The following is a 23,810-nucleotide window of genomic DNA, read 5'->3' as shown; positions in this document are numbered from 1 at the left end:
ACCTATAACCTCACTCCTTCACACGTCTTCCCTGAGGAACTTTCCACTCTGAGAACTCCATAAGGCAAAATGCACAGATCAATTTTTCTATCAAATCCAAGGGCAAGAGCTACCACAGATGTCATGGTACAATTATTTGGAAGCAAGCTGGGCAAGCACCATGAACCAGGTGGGGCCAGACTTGCAGAGTACAAGACAGAGTAGAAAAGATCACTAATGACATCTACATTGCCAAATCCAATAGTCAATTCCCAATGGTATACCTATTTGACATGATAAACAGCATTTGATATGTTGGCTCACTCTCTCCTTCTTCAAACAGTCTTCACTTACTGTTAAGGATTAAATGTTTGCCTCCCCCAAAAACCTTATGTTGAAATCCTACCCCCAATGTGATGGCATATAGAGGTGGGTCTCTTGGAAAGTGCTTAGGTCTTGAAGGAGTAGCCCTCATGATGGGACTAGTGCCCTTAGAAAAGAGAGCCCAGGAGCTGTCTCACTCTTTCTGACCTGTGAGGACACAGCAGGGAGTCAGTAGTCCGCAAGCCAGAAGAGGGCCTTCACCAGAACCCAACCATGCTGCACCCTGATCTCAAACTTCCTCTAGAACTGTGAGGAATGGATTTTTGCTGTTTATAAGCCACCCAGTCTATGATATTGTTATAGCAGCCCGTGCTGGCTCAGACAGCTTCTGGGCCATCAATCTCTCTTAGTTTATCCCACTGGGCGTCACTTACCTCAATGGACATCACCTCTCAGTCTCCTTTGCTGTTCTTTCTCTTCTTTTCAACTTCTAAACATTGGAGGGCCCCAGAACACAGTCCTAGAATCCTCTCTATCTATACTCATGCCCTAATGGACTGCATCCAGCTTCATGGCTTCAAACACTGTATGCTGACAATTTCTAATCATGTCTCTAGTCAGGAAAGTCTTTCTGAACTCTAAACTCATAGATGACTTCCACCTTGACATTTCCACCAACATCTCAACTTACCATGTCCACACACAAACTTAATCCCACCCTCACGTGCTCCTCCCACAGAACTCCCCAACTCTGTAATAACTGTGCTTCTTCAGTTGGTCACTCCTGGCTCTGACTTGTTCTATCTTATCCACCCCACAACACATTCTCTCTCTCTCTCTCTCTCTCTCTCTCTCTCTCTCTCTCTCTCTATCAGCAAACCCTATAAACTCTACCTTTATATTTATCCAGAATCCAACCACCGTATTTTTTAAGCTAAATCCACAGCCACCACCCAGATCCATGCCACCATTATTTCTTTCCTGGATTACTGCTACAACCTTCTCATAGACTTTGCAGCCAGAGTGATCCATTTAGATCACAGGTCATGACTGAATTATTCTGCTGCTCAAAACTCTCTGACAAGAAAAAGTCAAAGTCTTCACCATGGCCTACAGGGTCCTATTGGCCACAGCCCTGACCTCCTCTACTCTTCCCCTCAGCACTCAATCCTGGATGGCTCTGGTGGCCTGCATGGTGTCCCCCTAGCACCGTGGTCCGCAAACTGCTCTTTGGCCCCTTGAATGTGGCTCTTCCTAAGCCTTAGGAGTACCCTAATTAAGTTGATAACAATATACCTACCTATATAGTTTAAGTTTAAAAAATTTGGCTCTCAAAAGAAATTTCAATCGTTGTACTGTTGATATTTGGCTCTGTTGACTAGTGAGTTTGCCGACCACTTCCCTAGCACATCAAGCATGCTCTGACCTAAGGACATTTGCACTTATTTCCTCTGCTTAGAACACTCTTCCCACAGTTTTATCTGAGGCCTGGCTCTTCCCTTCATTCAGGCCTCTGCTCAGATGTCACTTAGTCAAGGCAATCCCTACCTCCCCACACACACCACATAAAGTAATATAACTTGTGCAGCCAACCAATGTCATTCCCTAGCCCATTTACCTAGCCTTCTTTTTCTCCAGAGCACTTATTTCCTTGGTCAACTAAATACTTACATGTTTACTGTCTATCTCCCCTTCCCTCTAGCAGAACTTCAGGCACAGGAGAGCAGGGACTCTTTTTCTTCCACTGTTATATCTCAAACACCTAGTATTACTATATGGTATTTCTTGAACTAGGCTCCCCAAAAGTTAACTAGCATCTCAGCCATGCCTCCCTCTTTCCCATTAAGAATCCTCACCCAGCTTCTTTCTGAAGCTGTCTAATGAGAGGGGAAATATAACTAAGGGGCACTATAGTATCAAATGGAAAAATGTAGTGGGTTAGAATTATTTCAAAAATTGGGCCAAGAGTAAGGGACTTCAAGAGTCAACCTAGCAGAAATATGTGAACTAGAACCCCCACTAACCACAAAAAACTGGGGAGAGAAGGGGTGAGGGAGCACTAGAGATTTTCATGGGCTTCAACAGGGTCCCAGGGAGAGAGCTCCAAGTGGGAGAATATATGATCTTTCCAAAAACAAAATAAGACTGCTGGCAAGGTAATCTCGTGCTTACCTTTGTGACTTACTTCCATTTCTCCGTGTCAGGAAGCACCTTCTTACTAGTATTTCTAACCTAAATAATCTTGACTGCAGCTTCAGCCTATCTCCTTCTTCTCCAAAGCTCTATAACCTCCGTCCAGATAGTTCCTGTCCACTAATAAGGACTCCAAACACCCTCCCCCTCCTCCTCATGCAGTTGAAATATCTCAGTAATTAACTCGGCTCATATAGTTTGAATCCGTCTTCAGTGTTTAATATGACCCCAGTCACAGTATTCCCATCGGCAAGAATGCTGTGCGAATTAAATTATGGTTCATTAGTTAACCGCAGGCTAAGTAGCTGAGTAGGAGCTCACAGCTCTGAAGTTGACCAGGACACTGACCCTTGATGTAACCCAGGTGAAGTTCCTAAACAAAACAAACTGGAGTTTCAATGACTATTCCAAATACAGAGATACACAGGCAATTAGCTGGCTTGATTCTTGTTGATATGTACAAGTCTAAGGAGAGCGATTAATTATAAGGAACATTCCAAAGTGCAGGAATCATGATTCAAAGCCATAACTCAGTTTGTGATTAAAGGAAGACTGTTCAGAAAGAACAAAAATCAGCCATGCCTTTCCCTCCCCAGTGAAGGAAAAGCTGAGCAGTCACAGTGCCTACAATAGAGGCATTTGGTTTGCAGGCAACAGTAGTAAAGGAAGAAGGTATATTTTAGTGTGTATATGACTCCCTCTCTCCCTCCCTTCCGGTTTTATGATCCTTAGTAACTGAACAGAAAATTTCAAATAAGTGAAGTCCTTATGGTTTTTTCTTCTGTGATATTTAAAACAAACAAACCAACTAAAAATGCTTCAACAGTACATCACACAATATATCAAGAAAAATTTTCAAAAGGGTCAGAATATGTAAAAGAATATGCTGCTTCAGTAGCCGTAATTCATTTTGAGTGCTTACTATAAATTCTGCCTGCTTTGTTACATACACAGATTTCATTTGGGTTATTGCATGTGGCAGTTGTTTTTTAAGAACTCCTCTGTAAACCCAGCCTGAATTTTCTCCTGTCAATTACATGAGATCAAATTATGTTTGGAAAAATGGAACTTTGCTAGTAACAATTATTTCTAAGCAATGAAATGTAACATATATTAACTTACAGTTTTCTTCCTATTATCACTATGATCATGTTAAATGAGATTTATAGTTGTTCAATAAAACAACAACTATTATGTCGCCTTAGAAGCAGCAATTCATCAACTAATGTGGGGCAAACAATGTATGCCAGGTGAGCAGAAAGGAATAAATATCCTGCTCATTCTGAAACCAGTTTTTCTTCCAACAGCGGAAGATAGGGTAATTTGAGATTTTAAAAGAGGAGAGTGTATAATAAAACAGTAACTTATTTAGATGTTAACTCTCACCACAACCTGGGATTGACTTGTCAAAAAATCATAAGCTCTTGGTAATTTTTGTCACTTTATCTAGTATTTCAATTACCTCAACACAATAAACTACTGAGATTTAAAACCAGCCCCAAATGGAATTAATCTGGAAATAACTCTCTGTGCAATCGTTCTGAGTTAATAATTCTTAATTTAAGAATTGTTCTACATGGCCCTGGCCTGTGTGCTCAGTGGTTAGAGTGTCAGCCTGCCCTAGAAGGGTCTCACATTTAATTCCCAGTCAAGGGTACGTAGCTGGGTTGCAGGTTTGATCCCTGGCCTCCGGGATCAAAGTGTATAACAGGTACTCATCTGGTTAACTCTCACAATAATATTAAAAGCAGCACCAACACTGCCTCAACTGACCTATCAGGAAAGAAGCAAAATATACAAGGAAGACACAAGATATACAAGGACCATTAGCAAAAGACAGAACAGACAAAAAAAAAATCAGACCTTAAAGGTTTCAGTTATTGGTATGATAAAATATACTTAATATGTTTATAGAAATAAAAGAACAAATTTAAATTCTGTAAGGAACACCAGCAATAACAAAATGATCATGAAAAGAAGAAAAAAATAGAAATTTTGTACGTTAAAATATAATGACTTTATTAAAATATCCAATCTCCCTTAACAGCAGATAAGGAAGCTGAAGAGAAAGTGTGCACTAGAAGATGGATGCAAAGAAATTATACAAAAGGTAGGGTAGACAAAAAGATGAAAATAGAAAAAAATTAAGAAACATGGTGGAGAGAACCAAGATGGAGGCACAGGTAAACACCTGTACTTGCTGCCTCCCACAACCACATCAAAATTACAACTAAAATACAGAACAACTATCACCCAGAACCGCAGGAGAGCTGGCTGAATGGAAGTACTATAACTAGAGAAGTAAAGAAGAAAGCACACTGAGACTGGTAGGAGGTGCAGAGGAGCAGAACGGGCTGGTCCGGCACCCAAGTATGCTGCTTTTTTATTTGGGAGGGAGATCGCCTCTGCAGAGGCCACCCAGAGGAGCGAGGGGTCCCAGCCCCACACCAGACCCCGAGCCCAGGGTTCCAGAGCTGGGGAAAGAAGTCCCTACTGGCAGTAAGAACTACGAACTGTACAAACCAGTGCAGATTGGAGCTGAGTGACACACCAGCTGCTGGAGACCCAGCTGCTACTCTTAAAAGGTTGGCACCATGAAGTGAATTTACACTTCTGAAGTTGACCAGGACAACTTCCTCTGAGCTCCAGTGCCAGGTGAGGCTCTGGGGGACCCAGACACGTACAGGGAGAAACTAGACTGTCTGGCATCAAGGCAGGAACACGGGGGTGGCTTTCTTCCAGACAGAGGTGCTCGAAGAGGTCATTGTTCCCATGCTGGGACCTCCCTGGTGCAGGGCTGACTGGCAGCCATTGCTGTTTACTCTGGCCTGGTGTTCCCTGAGACCCCACTCCACCCAATTTACAACCCCACCCAAGCTATCTGCAGCGGCTTTTGCATAGGAATGGTCTGTCCTTTCTCAGGCTAAAAATCTGTCAAACAAGCTGCAGCTGGGTTAGGGAGCCCCAAACCTATCAATAAAAGGCCCAAACCCGGCACCAGCACCAGCCTGCTTTGCTTCACAGCTGGGCTTTGTCTGGGCACTTCTAAATCCAATACAAAGAGGAGGAATCTGCAGATCTCTCTGTAGCTCCTGCTGGATGGCCCCAGGCAGTGGCTGACTTTATACCTCTTTGGAGATCCAAGAGCCAGTGTACCCAGTGGTCAGTGTGAGACCATACCAGATTACAATTCTTCACAACCATAAATGACACACTCAAGGGGCAGACTCAGTGAGCACCAAAGTCTCACTGAAGCAAGTCCTGCTCCATAAGGGTGTCTCCTGCACAGCAGCTCTCCCTCTGAAATTGCAGCTTGTCCCCACAGCCAATTGGCCTGGAGGTCAATTCCTCCCAGTAACACCAACAGCAATCAAGGCACAACTACAACAAAACTGTGCACAGAGCCCACAAAGAGGTGCACCAAGAGTGTCTACCTCTGGTAATTGGGGAGGCTGAGCCACTGGGCCCTATAGGACACCTACTACACAAGGCCATTCTATTAACTCAAGGAGACTTAGCAGCTATCCAATACATAGAAACAAACAGAGGGACGCAGCCAAAATTCAGCAACAAAGAAAAATGTCACAAATGAAAGAAATTGAAGAAAGCAAACTTCATATAGAGTTCAAACTTGGATATAGAGTTCAAAACCACAGTTATAAGGTTACTCAAGAATATCCTAGAAACCTCTGAGGAACTTAGTGAAACTTTCAAGAATCTTAGTGAGAATGCCAAAAAAAAAAAAAAAAAGGTAAAGGACCAGTCAGAAATTAAGCATACACTGACTTAAATAAAGATTAATATACAGCATTTCAACAGTAGACTAGAGGACCCTGAGAATCAAATCAATGATTTGAAATATGAGGAAGCAAAAAACACCCAACCAGAAGAGCAAAAAGAAATAAGAATCCAAAAATATAACGATAGTATAAGGAACCTTTGGGACAACTTTAAGTGTATCAACCTCCGAATTATAGGGGTGCCAGAAGAAGAGAGAGAGCAAGATACTGAAAACCTATTTGAAGAAATAATGACAGAAAACTTCCCTTACCTGGTGAAAGAAATAGACTTACAAGTCCAGGAAGCATAGAGAACCCCAAACAAAAGGAACCCAAAGAGGACCACACCAAGACACATCATAATTAAAATGCCAAGGGTAAAAGACAAAGACAGAATCTTAAAAGCAGCAAGAGAAAAAACATTTAGTTACCAAAAAGGGAATGCCCATACGACTGTCAGCTGATTTCTCAACAGAAACTATGCAGGCCAGAAGGGCATGGCAAGAAATATTCAAAGTGATGAATAGCAAGAACCTACAACCAAGATTGCTCTACTATCATTTAGAATTGAAGGTCAGATAAAGGGTTTCACAGGCAAGAAAAAGCTAAAAGAGTTCATCACCACCAAACCAGTATTATATGAAATGCTGAAGGGTATTCTTTAAGAAGAGAAAGAGCCCTAACCGTTTTGGCTCAATGGATGGAGTGTCAGCCTGAGGACTCAAGGGTCCCAGGTTCGATTCCGGTCAAGGGCATGTACCTTGGTTGCGGGCACATCCCCAGTAGGGGGTGTGCAAGATGTAGCTGATTGATGTTTCTCTCTCATCGATGTTTCTAACTCTCTATCCTTCTCCCTTCCTCTCTGTAAAAAAAATCAATAAAATATGTTTAAAAAAAAAGAAGAGAAAGAAAGAAGAAAGTAAAGATAAAAAATATGAACAACAAAGTGACAGCACATACATACATATATATCAAGTGAATCTAAAAATCAAATGAATAAAAAAAATCTGATGAGCAGAATAAACTGGTGAATGGAATAGAATCAGGGGAATGGAAATGGAACAGACTGATGATTTTAGGAGGGAAGAAAGTGTGAGGGGGTGCGGGAAGAGATTAGACAAAGATCATATATGCATGTATGCATTACCTAGGGACACAGACAATAGGGTGACGTCAGCCTGGGGTGGGGTGGAAACTGAGTGGAGGAGAGCTATGAGAGGAAAAACGAGGGACATCTGTAACAATCTCAACAATAAAGATTAATTTTAAAAAAAGAAACATGGTGGATAAGGTCTCAAGGAAATCTGCCTGGACTGCTAAAAAGAGAAGAAAGAACAGGGAAGAGGGTAAGATAACAAAAATGTTCAGAACTGATAATAGTCAATAACCCACAATAACCTCAATAAGCCCAAAAGAATTCAATTAGAATAAATATATTTAAAAACATTATAGTGAAACCACAGGACACCCAAAGCAAAGAGAATCTTATGAGGAGTCAGAGGGAAAAAGGACTAATAATCTTTCAAAGGAATAACAATTGTCTGACAAGTGATTTTCAGCAACAATTAAAGCCAAAGAGAACGGATTATATTGTCAGTATGCTGCTATGAAATACCTGTCCATTCAGCATTATGCACACAGCAGAAATACTTTTCAATCCTATGAAAGAAATGAAGACATTTGAGACAAAGAAAAAATGAGTTTATCCACAATAGTCCCCCACTATAGGAAATTCCGAAGGATATACTTCACGAAAGTAATCCCGGAAGGAAAATATAAGATGTAAGAATGATTTACAAGAAAATAAAGGGGTAAGTATAAGAAAAAATATAAATGAACATTGGCATGGCTTTATGAAGCTGGCAGAGTTTCCCTGAGGTGGTCAGGGGGGAGAAACAATATTCCACTCTAATAAAAAAAAAAAAATCCCATGACACTATCGATGTAATTATACATGGATGAAGCTCTTCCTCCTAGTCTACCAAATACCTGAATTACTAAAAATATAATTGCCTTATTTGCATTTAACTCAATGAATCTTGCGGTAGCACTTCTAGTGGCTATTTCTTGGTAGTTTATCTTTTACTCTGACATCCAGTTGGCTGCACTCTACTTTGCAAAGTAACAGATTCTTCCATTGATGGCAACTCATAATTTTTCTATTTACAAATCCACCTGCTAAGAATGTAAAGTGATTTTTAAAAGAGAATTTGGCTAATAAATCTATCACATCATCCAAGAGTGACTAACCCACCTGGGTTTATCTTGATTGACTCACAGCTCTACCAGCAGTCACTCAGCTACACAGAGCAATAAACCATCTCCCTGCAAGCTGCGATGATTAATCACCACCCTTCAGTTAAAGTCAATATCCCACTCACATCATGTTGACAACAAGAAAAATCTGGTAAGAAGAAATGGCTTTGCTTTATCTAGGCTGAGGATATATAAATTACAATCAGATTATGTAGATAAAATACATGAGCTAAATTTGTCCGTGGTAACTACACTTGTCACAGCACTTTTTAATGCCTCTAAAAAAGGATTTATGTAGGTGCTAGAGCGAGCGGACAGTTGAAGAAAAGCTGTACGACAACTTCTGAAGGGCTCATTTGTAACTCATTCCAATTACTTCTTTTTCACTGTAGAAATCATTAGCTAGAATCTTTTCATTTCCCTGGCCCAGAGTTTGTTTATTAAAAACCACTTACAAAAGTTGGACTATCTTTAAGGCATAAACCATAAGCAAACTACACTATTTCTTTCAGTCCACTGAAGTCTTAACCGCAGAAGTGGGGCTCCGATGGTCCAAAGGAGCCCCGGCCACTGTCCAAAACAGCCGAGCTCCCCAGGAGAAGGGTACAAAAGTCCTTGAGGAATCCAGGAGACCACCATTATGAGTGTTTTCGTAAGATATAAAAGACAATGGAGCAGAAAAGAGTATGATGAACAGAATTGTTGACGCTGAAAGTAAAATAGATTAAATGAAGGAAAGAAGAATACGGGAACCCAAACATTTTGTCCTGAGATCCTACATGTCCTGAACAACAAGCCAAAAAGAACCTCATATGCATGGCCAGTGTGACTCAGTGGTTGAGTCTTGACCCAGGAGATCTTGGTTAGATTCCTGGTCAGGGCACATGCCCAGGGTTGTAGGCTCGATCCCCAGTAGCAGGTGTGCAGGAGGCAGCAGATCGTGATTCTCTCTCATCAATGATGTTTCTATCTCTCTTCCTCTACCTTCCTCTCTGAAATCAATAAAAATATTTTTTAAAAACAGCCTCATGTTTCACAGACTCAGGGGCTTTAGCTACATATACATAAACCCACTGGTAATTAGTGAGTAGACTGGAACTGCTTTGATGCTCCTGTTCTCAGTTTAATGGTCTGTTGCGTTTATAGCTGGTAACTGTCTCCATAAGGGGCTGTCAACATATCAAAATGATATTTACTGAACCTCACAGAGTAGAAAGTGAGTCTAGGGTCATTTTTTCCCCATGGTTAATTATAAAGCCCTGAGATGGGGATTTTAATTACTTGCCAGGTAAACGTGCTATATGACCTAACTTCAGAAAAAGAGAGACAGCATTCACATGACAGAATGGAAAGCTGCCTAGAGTTTCTGAAATTTGAGGGGTGTTCCCAAGTTTGGCCATGTCCAGTGGCTAAAGTGGGAAAATGTAGAGTGCTCTGCCCACCTTCGGAGAAATAAACTAAATATAACACTGAATTCTGTTCTCAAACAAAACTGAAGCCAATCCACCCAAAACAATTACCCTCATAGGAACCATTCACACCACCTCCTGCAAGGCGAGGAACTGCACAGCATAGAAGTCATTAAGATGGGAGGGGTGGGGTGCAGGACGGAGGGGGTCCATGGGAGAAAATTTTCAACAATAAAGATAAATTTTTAAAAAAGAAAATGAATTTTAAGTGCAGTGAGTTTGATACAACTATTCTAATTTCAACATCACAGGTAATCGAGAAAAACAGCAAATATGAAAGTTGACTAAACAAAGGATGAGACCCACCTATCCTGCCCAAGGAACTCAGTCTGGTGCGTGGTGCTAAGACGGCCATGGTTCGCTTGAGTGAACCGAGTCTCAGGATAACGTGTAATGGTAAGGCCAGTTTCCTTCTGTAAGCGTCTAATTTAAAATATCTTCATGAGACTATCTTTATAAAATTAAAACAGCTCATTCTGAGAAGTTCGATGTAGAAGAGGAAGGCTGCCTTTCACTTTTTACATTATACACTTAGTTTTCATTTTTATTACTTTTGTCATCTTTTAAAGTAATGAAAAATTCAGTTGAACCAACTGAGATTATTACATAGATTCAAATATGCGTGTGTCAGAAGATCTAGTAAAAATCTAATGTGGAATTACTGTCTGTCCATTAGGTTTTCTTCTTAATTCCTAACTAATTAACCTTCAACAGAAAATATAAGGACAAGTCCTTAAATGAAAGGCCAATCATATAGGTCTAATCAAAATATAGTTAACATTGAACAGTTTTACCAGTTTCTACTTCCTCAGTTGCAAATTAACTTCATCTCCTAACCCATTTACTTAGGATGAAAGTAAATCCACAAACATTAACAGCAACAAGCCTGCAGTTGCATTATTGTTACCGTATGACAAGGGCATAATGCTGACCCTTCAGGCAATTATACATACCACATAAGATAACCTTCTTCAGAATGAACAAAAGCTGCCCACTCCAGCCTTCAGGGACACGAATGTGGGTTAAGACATTGCTTCTCCTGATGAACTCTTAAACTCTGTTCAGCTCACCTATTAGTGCTCATTAAGTTGCAGTTTCCCATTGGAATCAATAGCAATGATGGAAACATATGAGATAGTTTATTAGAGGCTTATTTTTCTATGATCAGTGTATTTATTCCTTTTAAGATATATTAAAAAAAACAGTTACAGCATTAAACTTTTGATTTCATGGGTGATCTGAGGTTAAAGTATTTACATAAAAAAAAGAAAGAATGAACAAATACTGCCCCTAATGATTACTTCATCTCTGGGATTTACATCTCAAGCACTCTGGTGTAAGCTGTGAGTCCATTATCCTAGCCTGGCTATGACCAGAGCTCTTTGAAAAGGGAAGGGCCTTTTACCTAACAATGCATAAGAATCAGACCCAGCCAAGGCTGGTGTTGCTCAATGGTTAGAGTGTTGGCCTACGCTCTGAAGAGTAGCTGGTTGGATTCCCAGTCAAGGGCAGGTACCTGGGTTGCAGGTTTGACCCCCAGCCCCAGTCGGGGCACGTTTGCCAACACAGAGAAGTAAAATGTCATGATGCACTGTGACGGTTCATTGTATGTGCCACTGAACTGGGGCCCAGGGCGTTTGTCAAACATGTGTCTGTGTGAGGTTCTGGACTTGGACATAGGAATTTTGAGGGGACACAAATCAGCTCATAGCAGAATGTAAGGATCCTTCTATGGATAAATACTGTTTTGTAAAATGTTTGTGTTGTGAGCATATGTGTGTGTGTGTGTGTGCTGAGTCATAGTAAAAAAAAAAGTCTACAAGTCAATCAACCAGATTGACCTACCATTTCATGTTTACATCTGATGATCCAACCCCCACATCAACAGAATTAACTGGAAATTACTTTTTTTTTTAATTTCCTGTTAACCACTAAAAAGTTCTTCCTTATATTACCTGCAAATTTGACTCCCAGTAACTTCTACCTATTAGTCTTTGATGTCAAACAGAACTTTTCCTTTTCCTTTGAAAAGAAAAAAAAAACAGTTACTATGCCCTCCCCTAATGTTATTCATTTTCACATTATTAAATTAAACATCTACATTCTAATGATTATGACATATGTATTTGTATGTGGAATATTTATTGTTTTGGGTACATTTGAAGGACTGGCTCTCTGGAAGGGAGTAAGTCTCATATATGATCCTAAAACCCTCCCACTCGTTCCTTGAAAACTACAGCTTTAAAAGATATCATTCTTAATGCTAAGAATATACAATTTTTAAATCTTCATCCTAATATATAGCCATTTAGCAGAGTAATGCCAATTCTTATGAATAAAGATGTTGCTGTTCCAAAACAGTTAACCATTTCAAAATCAAAGGAGATGAGAAACTGATGCAAAGAAACAGCTATTATGAGAATTTGGAAACGGGAAATTCCACAGCCTCCTTACTGTGACTGTGCTGAGCTGGTGAGCTGCTGCTGATGGAGCCAGGCAGTCTCAGAGCAGGGCTGCCGCACACACAATTGGGAAGTTTAAACCAACAAGAGTTTATGAGCATAGTCAGGAGCCCCCATCACTAGCAACCAAATCAAAAATGTACATTATAAGCAGCATCAGATTTTAATGGCCACACTGATGCTGTCCATAGAGGAGAATATAAAAGACAGAGTCAGATCCTTGCAGAAAAGAACCTGTATAAGAAAAATACTCAAGGACCTGCGTATATCAAAAGTACATCAAATATTCAGTTTCAAGTTCTATTAAATTAACAAGAAAAAGCATGAAGGGCCATGTTGAAAATAAGGTAACAGGTAAAATGCATCTCTAGATGAAAAAGACATTTGGTTTTGGTGTAAATTCCTAAGGCTCAACAAGTCAGTCAAAGAACAGCACGAAACGGTACTGGCTTAACCACACTGGGAGGAAATCCAAAAGATTAGCATAACATTACAAAAATATGCACCACTCTCAAAAAAGAGTTTTTTTATGAGACTTACAATGAGTATAGCACAGGTAAGAATTCGTTCAACATAACTGTATACTGGTCCTTTGACAGGTAGGTCTGAGCATCAAATTCTGGGAATTTTAGAAAGTTCATGGGGACAGAGCAGCATCCTGTCAGAAAGATCTGGCCAGTCTCAATGATGGACCTACTCTGCCTGGAGAAGTTTCTCAACCTCTTTTCTTCATTATTATCCCCTGAAAAAGCCCTTTCAGACATTTTTTTTCCCAAATCACCCCCTCATGTATTTCAAAATCACAGGTACAGTATATATCTCTTTATGTATTATATGTGTATCTGTACTTTGCACAATTAAAAAATATGATTTTTTTCACCCACTTAAAAATGCCTAAATTCCCAGGACATCCAATGGCCAAGTTCTTAGGTTTTAAGCAGACACTCTGGCTCAGTCATGAATTTTATGGCTTGAGGGAGCTAAATAACATTTACTTTTTATTAGCAGAGCTTTAACACAATGACTCTGTTAAATGTGTATTGAGCCATAATATGACATATCGATCCAAGAATATCTAGTCCGTCTTTCCTTGAGTAAATACATAGCTTAGATGCTGAGGGAACTGCGGTGGCCAAAACTATGAACGTTCTTATATTCGCGCTCTTACATTTTAGGTAGGGGGAGAGGAACAGTCAGTTGGCAAATACACTGAATGTCAGACAATGGTAAATGCTAAAAGAATAAATCTGCCAGGGTGGACCAGATTATACCTATACACTAGGAGGAAGATGACATTTTACAGAGACTTAAAGGAAGTGAGAGTAAATAGTGCAATTATCTGGGAGAAGGGTGTTCCAGGCAAAAAGTACAGCCTGTATAAAGGCCCTGGGGTGTAAATGAACTCGGCATGTCTTCAGAACGGTGAAGAAGCTGAACTTACTGAACCAGAGTCAGAAAGATGAATCTTACAAGACAAATCAGAGGGGAGGCTAGAGGCAGAGTACCCATGGTGGATTCCTTTGATAACGTGCACAGAAAAACATTTTTACACTATGTGTCTCATTTAATCTAGAGATGGCTTGGGTAATATGGACATTTAAAAATACCAATTCTTCCAATCCGTGAACCTGAAATATCTTTTCATTTGTGTCTTCTTCAATTTCTTTCATCAAAGTCTCATAGTATTCAATGTACAGCGCACCTCCTTGGTTAAATTTATTCTTAAGTATTTTATTGTTTTTGATGCTATTGTGAATGGGATTGTTTTTATTTATTTCTTTTTCAGATGTTTTGCTATTGTATAGACACATACCTGATTTCTGTATGTTGAATTTGTATATTGCAACTTTACTGAATGTGTTGATTAGTTCTGGCAGATTTTTGGTGAAGTCTTTAAGATTTTCTATACACAAGATCATGTAATCTACAAAGACAATGTAACTCCTTCCTTTCCTACTTGGATGTTTTTTATTTCTTTTTCTTGCCTGATTGCTCTGGTTAGGATTTCCAGTACTAGGCTGAATAGGAGTGGTGAGAGTAGGTACCCTTGTCTTGTTCTGGATCTTAGAGGAAAAGCTTTCAGTTTTTTACCATTGAGTATGATGTTGACTGTGGGTTTGTCATGTGGCCTTTAATAAGGTGAGGTAGGTTCCTTCTATACCCACTTTGTTGGGCTTTCTTTTTTTACCATGAAAGAATGTTATATTTTGTCAAATGTTTTTTCTGAATCTATTGAGATGAGCATATGATTTTTACCTTTAGGTCTATTAATGTGGCATATCACATTTGTTGACTTTTCTATGTTGAACCATCCAAGAAACTATGTGCCACAGAATCTTGAGGCAAAGAAATCAACATATGAATAAAAAACGTTAAGTCTGCTTAGAAAGATCTTACTAAACCCAAATTAAGGTCACCCACAGTAGTTCCAGGGTAAGAATGCAGAGCTAGGAACTGTACAAAATCTAGCAGCCAATATTTCTTCTGTGTCTGCAAAAGCATTATTTTTTCTCATTCAGGTGAGATAAATACAAAGTATAAAACTGAAGGGCTTTTACACAACGCTGTCAACAAGGCCTTGGAGAGAACTCAAATCTGTTCTGTATTTGACCTTGACTTATGAAAAACATTCTTCATGAAGGGAAACTTGTTTCTGGGTATCTTAATAAATCCCAAGAGTTACAAGTATTTGGTTATAATATGCCCTGAAGTTTTGGTTTTGTTCAATGTTGTTGTTTTATTTTTTGTAATATATAAACTACAGAAGTTAAACTAGGTGCTGAGAGAGAAAGAGACAGAAATCAAAGCTTGACAACTCCAAGTTGGCAAGATGAATTGCCCTCATTACTTTAATATGCTGTCATACATGCCAGACAATTTAAATTCACTGAACTTGTTTTCCTTTCCTATCAAACTAGATGCCTAAGTGTGCAGCTGCTGACTCTTAACAATTAATTAATGACTCATTTTTTTTCTTTAGTTCTTCCTCAAAAGACTTCAAATAGTTTTTGTAAGTATTCTGGAACATCTTGCCCTGTGGTATCAGAGAAACAGACTGACGAGCCAGAGAGCTGCAGCCACTTCTTCCTCAGTTCAGACAATAAGATATCAAGATTCTGGAAATGAGAACTGCCTTATTATTAAAGTCAGCAACTCCCATTGCCAGCATAGCAGACCTGCCAAGCACCTAGTTCATCTGTTTATCATCAACAACAACAAAAACTAAATAAATTGTCTAAAAGATACTCATATTCACAATTTCACTGAATGCTCGTCTCCATAACTGATTTCCCTGAGGACTCAGCATGTGTTCTTTTTAATTAATAATATGACAAGTTCTATTACAGGATTAGTCATATATAAAACAAATTAACAATCTGGGAGGGAAGAGAAGGGAAGCTCTCATTTAAATAACAGCATGTGTATCTCTCATTTTAAGAAACGGGAGTTACCCAAAGTCTCATTGAAGCATTTGTGAGCGTCGTAATAGTGATGAGGGTAAAACAATGTCAGGGATAAAATGTCCAATCTAAAGGTGCACAATGGAGGAGTTATTTGAGAAATCTTGACGTTAACTGGTGCATAGTATATGATCTTTTTTCCCTCGGAGTTCTCTGTTGAACATGAGAATCTGTGTATTTCTTAGGGTAATCACAATATTCTACTTTCAAAACTTTGTAACCTGACTTGTCCATTTCCAGAGATGTGATGCTACTACTCAGGGTAGGACTTGATGACTTATCTGGATATTTGTAACACTTGAGACTGTATTTTGGACAATTAATACAGAAGTTATTACATTTGCAAGGCATTTTTAAATGCAAACTGAATTCAATATCATAATGATTTCAACTCCATAATTAATAGTGAATTCTATGCAACCCCAGTCAAAATTCCAGGGGGTATTTTAGGAAATTTGACAAACCTGGCCTCTAAATTTCTGTGGAATGTCAAAGGATCATGACTAGCTAGGACTAGTACTTTCCAAACTTTTTCATACTATGGCTCACATGGAAAATGACCACATTTGGGCTCACATACAGGAGGAAGCTTCCAGGTGAAGCCGTCAGCCCTGAACACTAACTGCCTTCTATCCCCCTTAGCAGTCCCCAAATCTGACCAAATCATCAGAAGGCCTGGCAAGCCTGTAACCCAGTGTGACACATCACTAAGAATATGCTGCCGGACAAATGTGACGGGGGAAAGACAGGAGCCTGAGATGAAGGACTTCATATATAAAGCAGCAGTACTTAAAACACGTGATCGTGAAGGGACATGGAAATAGACCACTGGAACAGAAGAGGCAGCCTGAAGCCACCCCAGGCATAGAGCAAAACTAGGTATGACAGAGAAGGCACTGCCTATCATTGGGGAAAGGAAGAAATACTCAATGTATAGTCACTAGAAAACTGGTTATTACCACAAAGGTGACAGAACAACCTCCCACCCTACACAGGCATCAATTCCAGATGGATTAAAGACCTTACTACTTTAGAAATTCTAGAAGAAATATACCAGAACAATTTAGAATAAAGATACCGAAAGCATGAACAGCAAAGGAAAGATCTGATAAGCAGACTATGTTAAAATGGTGGACAGGAAAATGCTCTACAGAAACCCTAATGGCCAATAAACATATAAAGAGAAACCATATATATATATATATATATATATATATATATATATATATCATCAGGGAAATACAGATAAAAAATACAAAAAGATTGCATTTCACATCTATCTCAGGAGCAAAAGTTCAGTGTTGACAAGGACACATGCTACTGGTTACAGTGTAACAAACAAAATAACAGCCTTCCCCCAATTTAGCGGTAGTTACATTCCTGAAAAATTCAGACTATTTTACAACTACACAAACTATACAAAAATGACTTATAGCTGAAATTAGGTTTCAGGCTCTATTAATTACATACAGATGTCTCACCTTCATGTCTAGCAGGACATTCCAAGATCATGGGTACGAATCTTCATTGTACGGGACTGTCCTGCGCGCTGCAGGACATGTGGCATCCTTGCTCCCACCCATGAAATGCCGGAAGCACTTCCCCATCAATAACGCCCACTAATTGCCAAATGCTCCCAAACTGCCAACAGGCACCCTTCAGAAGCACTGACTGAGAACTCTTGTTCAACAGCTTTGGCTCTGAATTCGTATCTGCGACTAGTTCAGGCAGCTACACTTTGGAAGACCCAGAATGCTTCTGAGATCCCATGTAAATATGATTAGTAGTGTGGATACCAATGATAACCAAATGCATCGTTGCAAAATAAATATTTCTCCAAAACATACAGACTATCGAGTTTACCCTTTAATTTTCTAAGCAGGGCATGGTAATTTAATTGTATGATACTGATTAGCCTCAATTTTGAATCGTGCACTTAAATCTCTACCAAGTGCACTGAAAAATAAAAATTTCAAATCTCTGGTTCTTCAGAATCACTTGAAGTCAAGCTTTGGCTTCCTGATGCCAAAGCAATCTCTCTTTCTCTTCCAATTTTGCCCTTAAAACCAAATCAAATTCACTTTTTGTGTGAATTTGATAGAAGGTGGGAGGTAGAAGGTGGGGGCATTCTAATTTCTCCGTGCAATTCTTTGGGTAATATTTCAGGAAATCAACATTACAAAGAAGACAGGCTTGGAGATGTCACTATGCCCTGGTAACTACCATGAAAAGAAGCATCATTTCCCTGCAATCCTTCTATCAAGGAGTTTTGCCAACCAGTGCTCTTCTTCACCTCTCATTTATCTGCAGCTGCCAGGGAGAAACCAGGTTGCCTTGCAAAGAACTGTACTTATGCCTCTCTTACATCAATAAAATAAGTTTTAAGGATTGCTTCTTTAATTTTCTTCCTATTGTAATATTGACCTTTTTAGGGTACACAGTTCTCTGAGTTTTAACACAGGTATAGATTCATGTTACTACCACCACAATCAGGATACGGAACAATTACATCATTCCCCAAAAGTCCGTTCCTTTACCCCTTTATAGGCACAACTTCCCTGGACCCCTGGCATATAGTCATGTTCTCCACCATTACAGTTTTATCTTATAAATAACATTACATAAATGCAACCAAACAGTACATAACTTTTGAGACTAGTATTTTTTCACCAAGCCTCTGAAGTTCTTCCGGATGACTGCATGTGTCATTTTACAGTCTATTCTATTCTACCGCTGAACAACATTCCATTATGTGGATGGAGCAGTTTGTTTATCCACTCACTTCTTGAAAGACACCTGGGCTGTTTCCAGTTTGGAGCAATTATGAGCTATTAACATTTGTACACAGATTTAATGTGAACATAGTTTTCATTTCTCTAGGAATTCGATTGCTAGGTCATAGGAAGTATTTTTTTTAAATTTATAAGAAATTGCCATACTGTTTTCCACAATGGCTTTCCCATTTTGCATTCCCACCAGCAATGTATGAGAGTTCCAGTTGCTCCACATCCTTGACAACACTTTGTATTGAAAGTATTTTTTATTTTATTTTAGTAATTCTAAATGAATGTAGGACTATCTCACTGTGGCTTTAATTTGCATTTCTCTAATAGCTAATTTGATACTGAACAGCTTCTCAGATGCTTACCTGCCATCTAATGGCCCATTTTCTAATTTGTTTTCTCCCTGTTGAATTTTGAGAGTCTTTCTGATTCTGGATACAAGTTCTCTGTCAGAAATATAATTTTAAATATTTTGTAAAAGTCTGTAGCTTGTCTTTTTATTCTTTTAACAGTGTCATTCTCACAATAAGTTTTTGACTTTGTTCAATCTGTTTTTGGTTTTATGTCTACAAACTGCAGGTCATGAATATTTTCTCTTGTGTTCTCTTCTAAAAGTTTTATACTTGCACTGTTTACATTTAGGCTTTTGTTTTGAGTCAATTTTTGTATAATTCTGTGTGTGGTTTACACTAAAATTTACATTTCAATTCGATGTATGTGGCTCTTCTATTGGAGGATTCTGAACAAAATATTTTCCACTTTGATAAAGTAAATGCTGAAGTCCTAATTGTCGCAGACAGAACTCACATTCTCAGGTTGTCCCTTCTTTTAAACTTAAAAGACAAAAGCTGCCGAAACCGGTTTGGCTCAGTGGATAGAGCGTCGACCTGCCGACTGAGGGATCCCGGGTTCAATTCCGGTCAAGGGCATGTACCTGGGTTGCGGGCACATCCCCAGTAGGGGGTGTGCAGGAGGCAGCTGATCGATGTTTCTCTCTCATCGATGTTTCTAACTCTCTATCTCTCTCCCTTCCTCTCTGTAAAAAATCAATAAAACATATTTAAAAAATAAATAAATAAAAAATAAAAATTAAAAAAATAAAAGACAAAAGCTTTTGTGTATACAAAGACATTTGTATCTAAACAAAAACATTTCATTACCTTATCAAAGAACAAGGTAACTACAAAGAGCTCACACTTGCTGCCCTCAAAGCCCCAAACAAGAAAACAGGGCTGCCTTCTCTCATGATAGGAACCCAGCTTAACTATGTCTACAGTCATGTACATTTGCCATGAAAGATTCAAATGGTCAGAGGCCTTGGAAAACTTGACAGCTTGCCTCATCTTTCATTTCTCCCCACACTCACCCTTCTCCTGAATGTACATTAGGCTCACAGGCATCTACCCTTCACCAGTATTATTCCCGGTGAAGGCACAGGCACAGAGGGCTGCTTGTCTCTGCTCCACAATAACTGGGGCCCTGGCTGGGGGACTCTAAGGCTGGGGCTGACTTCATGGCAAGCTGGGGCTGGAGGCATCCTAAGGTTCATTCATTCTCATTCCAGTGCTCGACCAAGAAAAATGGAAGATTAGGAGTGCAGACCAGAGCACATAGATGTGGCCTCTACGTGTGGCCGGGCGTCCTCACAGCATAGGAGTCATACTTATTCCATGGTGGCATGAGGTCCCAAGGATTGGTGTTTGCCTTTCATCAATCAGCCTTAGTAGTCCCATGTTGTCCTTGTGGCTGTACTTTATTGGTCCAGATTCCATGAAAGGGGACACAGACACCCCTTCTTAGGAGAAATATCTAAGAAATCTAGAGTCATAATTTAGAACTAGTGTAGCTACCAGCCTGTTAAGAGTATGAGAACCCCCTGAAGACGTGCCTCTCAAAGTTTCAGGGAAGTGACTCTCTATGGCTCCCAGGACTGCCCACAGCATTTCTAGAATCTCTTCTTTTTCTGCCTTAAGAAAGCTTTCTGAAGGCTTTTTAGCCAGGGGCACTCTCTCTGTTATCTCTCTTACAACTGTGCAGCAGCCTATTTCTCAAGATTCTGCTTTTGAACAACCTGAAAGATAAATCGATGCCTTCAGCTAACTTCATAACATTTCTCATTATTTTTAAAAAATAACTAGCCCAGCGATTTCCAAGACTGCTATTTGGAGACTCCCTTTAAAAGGTACACTCTCTCTTCAGCACAACCCCACCATTAATTTGCATCGAATCACTTCACATCTTATGATCAAACATTAATTAATCCCTTTTGTCCCACATGGAGAGAACATGTAAGCAGAGTACATCAGCACCCAGTGGCCTTACTGAACACACATCACACATCTTTTCATCCATTAGTCACACAAACAAAGCCCAGGGTCACCCCAGGAGGTCCTTCGCTCTGTAAATAGGACCAGTTAATTGCTAATCACCATAATTACTTAATCAAGAAAAACTGCAGCCTGAGGCTCAACCCCATGTTCCAATGGGCCAATAGCAATCAAGACTCAATTACAATAGGAGGGCCCACTTAACCCACCTGAGGAACATTCCTGGAGCTCAGATGATAAAGGAGACTGTGCCACTGGGTCCCACAGGACATTGACTACATGTGGCCAGTTACCAAGACTGGGAGTCATAGCAGATCTACCTAATACATAAAAAGAAAAACAAAGAGATAGAAAAAAAGGGGAGAAAAAATAAAAAACATGCCCTGAATAAAAAAATAGGAGAAATCTCTAGAAAAAAAACTAAATGAAATAGAGGTACACAATTTATCAGACAAAGAGTTAAAATAATTTATTAAACGGATGCTCAAAGATCTTAGAGAAAGTGACAACAGCATAAAAAGGACATAGAAACCATAACAAAGAATCAGTCAGAAATGAAGAATATAGTATCTAACATCAAGAATAATACACTGTTAGAAATAAACAATAGGTTGGATGAAGCAGAGGACTGAATCAACAATTTGGAAGACAAAATAGCAGAAAACACCCAATCACACCAACAAAAACAAAATAGGATTTTAAAACAATTTGGATAGTTTAAGACACCTGTGAGAAAACATGAAGCTTGAAAACATCCACATCATAGGAGTAATCAGAAGGACAAAAGAGAGAGCAAGAGATTGAGAATCTATTTGAAGAAATAATGACAGAAAAATTCCTTTACCTGAAGGAAAAAGAAACACAAGTCCAGGAAGCACAGGCAGTCCCAAACAAGATAAACCCAAAGAGGCACACACCAAGACACATCATAAATAAAATGGCAAAAGTTATAGACAAAGAGAGAATCTTAAAAGTAGCAAGAGAAAGACAGTTAGTTACCTACAAGGGAGCTCCCATAAGACTGTCTGCTGATTTCTCAACCAAAACATTTCAGGCCAGAAGGAATTTGAATGAAATACCCCAAGTGATGAAAAGGAAGAACTTACTAGCAAGACTACTTTACCCAACAAAGTTATGATTTAAAATTGAAAGAAAAATAAAGAGCTTCCCAGATAAGAAAAAGCTAAAGAAGTTACCACCAAACAATTATTACAAGAAATGTTAAAGGGTCTTCTTGAAGAAGAAGGAGGAGGAGGAGGAGGAGGAGGAAGAAGACAAGGAGGAAAAAACAACAACAGAGGAACATACTTGAAAGAATAAAATGACAATAAAAATGTACCTATCAATAATCACTTTAAATGTAAATGGATTAAATGCTCCAATCAAAAGAAAGGATAACCCAATGGATAAGAAAGCAAGACCCACCTCAGAACAAAAGACACAAACAGACTTAAAGTAAATGGAATAGAAAAAAAAAATTTCATGCAAATGGCAACTGAAAGTACTGTAATAGCAATACTTACATTTCACAAAATAGACTTTAAAACAAAGGCTATAATAAGGGACAAAGAAGGTCACTACATAATTATAAAGGGATCAATCCAACAAGGGGATGTAATCCTTGTAAACATTTATGCACCCAACATAAGAGCACCTAAATATAAAAAGCAAATCTTGATAGACGTATCAGAGAGATTGCTAGTAAAAACAGTCATAATAGGGGGTTGTAACACATCATTGACATTAATGGATAGATCTTCCAGAGAGAAAATCAACAAGGAAACAGTGGCCTTAAATGACACAATAGATAAGATAAATTTAATTGATATCATCAGAGTATTGCACACCAGAATGGCAGAATATACATTCTTTTCAAGTGCACATGGAACATTCTCAAAGATAGATCATATGTTAGATGATAAATCAAGTCTCAATAAATTTAAGAAGATTGAAATCATATCAAACATCTCTGACCATAATGGCATGAAACTAGAAATCAATCATAAGAAAAAAACTGAAAAACATACAGACATGGAGGGTAAATAACCTGATGAAGGATAAAGAAACACAAGTCCAGGAAGCACAGACAGTCCCAAACAAGACAACACCCATTGATGATATATTGTTAAACAATATATGGGTTAACATTGAGTTCAAAGAAGAGATCAAAAGACACCTTGAAACAAACAAATAAAAACAAGAATACAACAACCCAAAATCTATGTGACACAGCAAAAGCAGTCATAAAAAGGGAATTCATAGCATTGCAGGCCTACCTCAAGAAACAAAATAAATCTCAAACAAACAAGTAAAACTTTAAACTTTAAAGGAACTAGGAAAAACCAACAACAAGCCCAAAGTAAGTAGAATAAAGGAAATAATAAAGATCAGAGCAGAAATAAATGACATAGAAACTAAAGAAGCAATACAAAAGATCAACAAAACCAAGAGTTGGTTCCTTGATGCGATAAACAAGATTGACAAATCTTTAACCAGGGTCATCAAAATAAATAACTAAATAAAAGAGAAGACCCAAATAAATAAAATCAGAAATGAAAGAGGACAAGTAAAAACTGACACCAAAGAAATACAAAGGATCTTAAGAAAATATCATGAACAACTAACTATATGTCAGCAAATTGGACAATCTGGACAAAATGGATAAATTCCTAGAAACATACAATTTCACAAAACTAAATAAGGAAGAATCAGAAAATCACAGATTACAACTAGTGAAACTAAAGCACTATGAATCTATGAGACATAGTAAAAGCTCC

General features: G+C 38.8%; 1 protein-coding gene across 2 annotated transcripts in view; it reads right to left on the bottom strand.

The window, feature by feature from the left end:
• SFMBT2 (Scm like with four mbt domains 2) overlaps nt 1–23,810 on the bottom strand; it is a 206,900-nt gene that overhangs the window by 112,345 nt on the left and 70,745 nt on the right. The window lies entirely within an intron of this gene.

This window comes from Myotis lucifugus, unplaced genomic scaffold (assembly GCF_000147115.1).
Source record: "Myotis lucifugus unplaced genomic scaffold, Myoluc2.0 scaffold_47, whole genome shotgun sequence".
Classification (NCBI taxonomy): domain Eukaryota; kingdom Metazoa; phylum Chordata; class Mammalia; order Chiroptera; family Vespertilionidae; genus Myotis; species Myotis lucifugus.
Note: the sequence above shows the minus strand (reverse complement) of the source record. Positions and strands in the feature narration are given on the sequence as shown.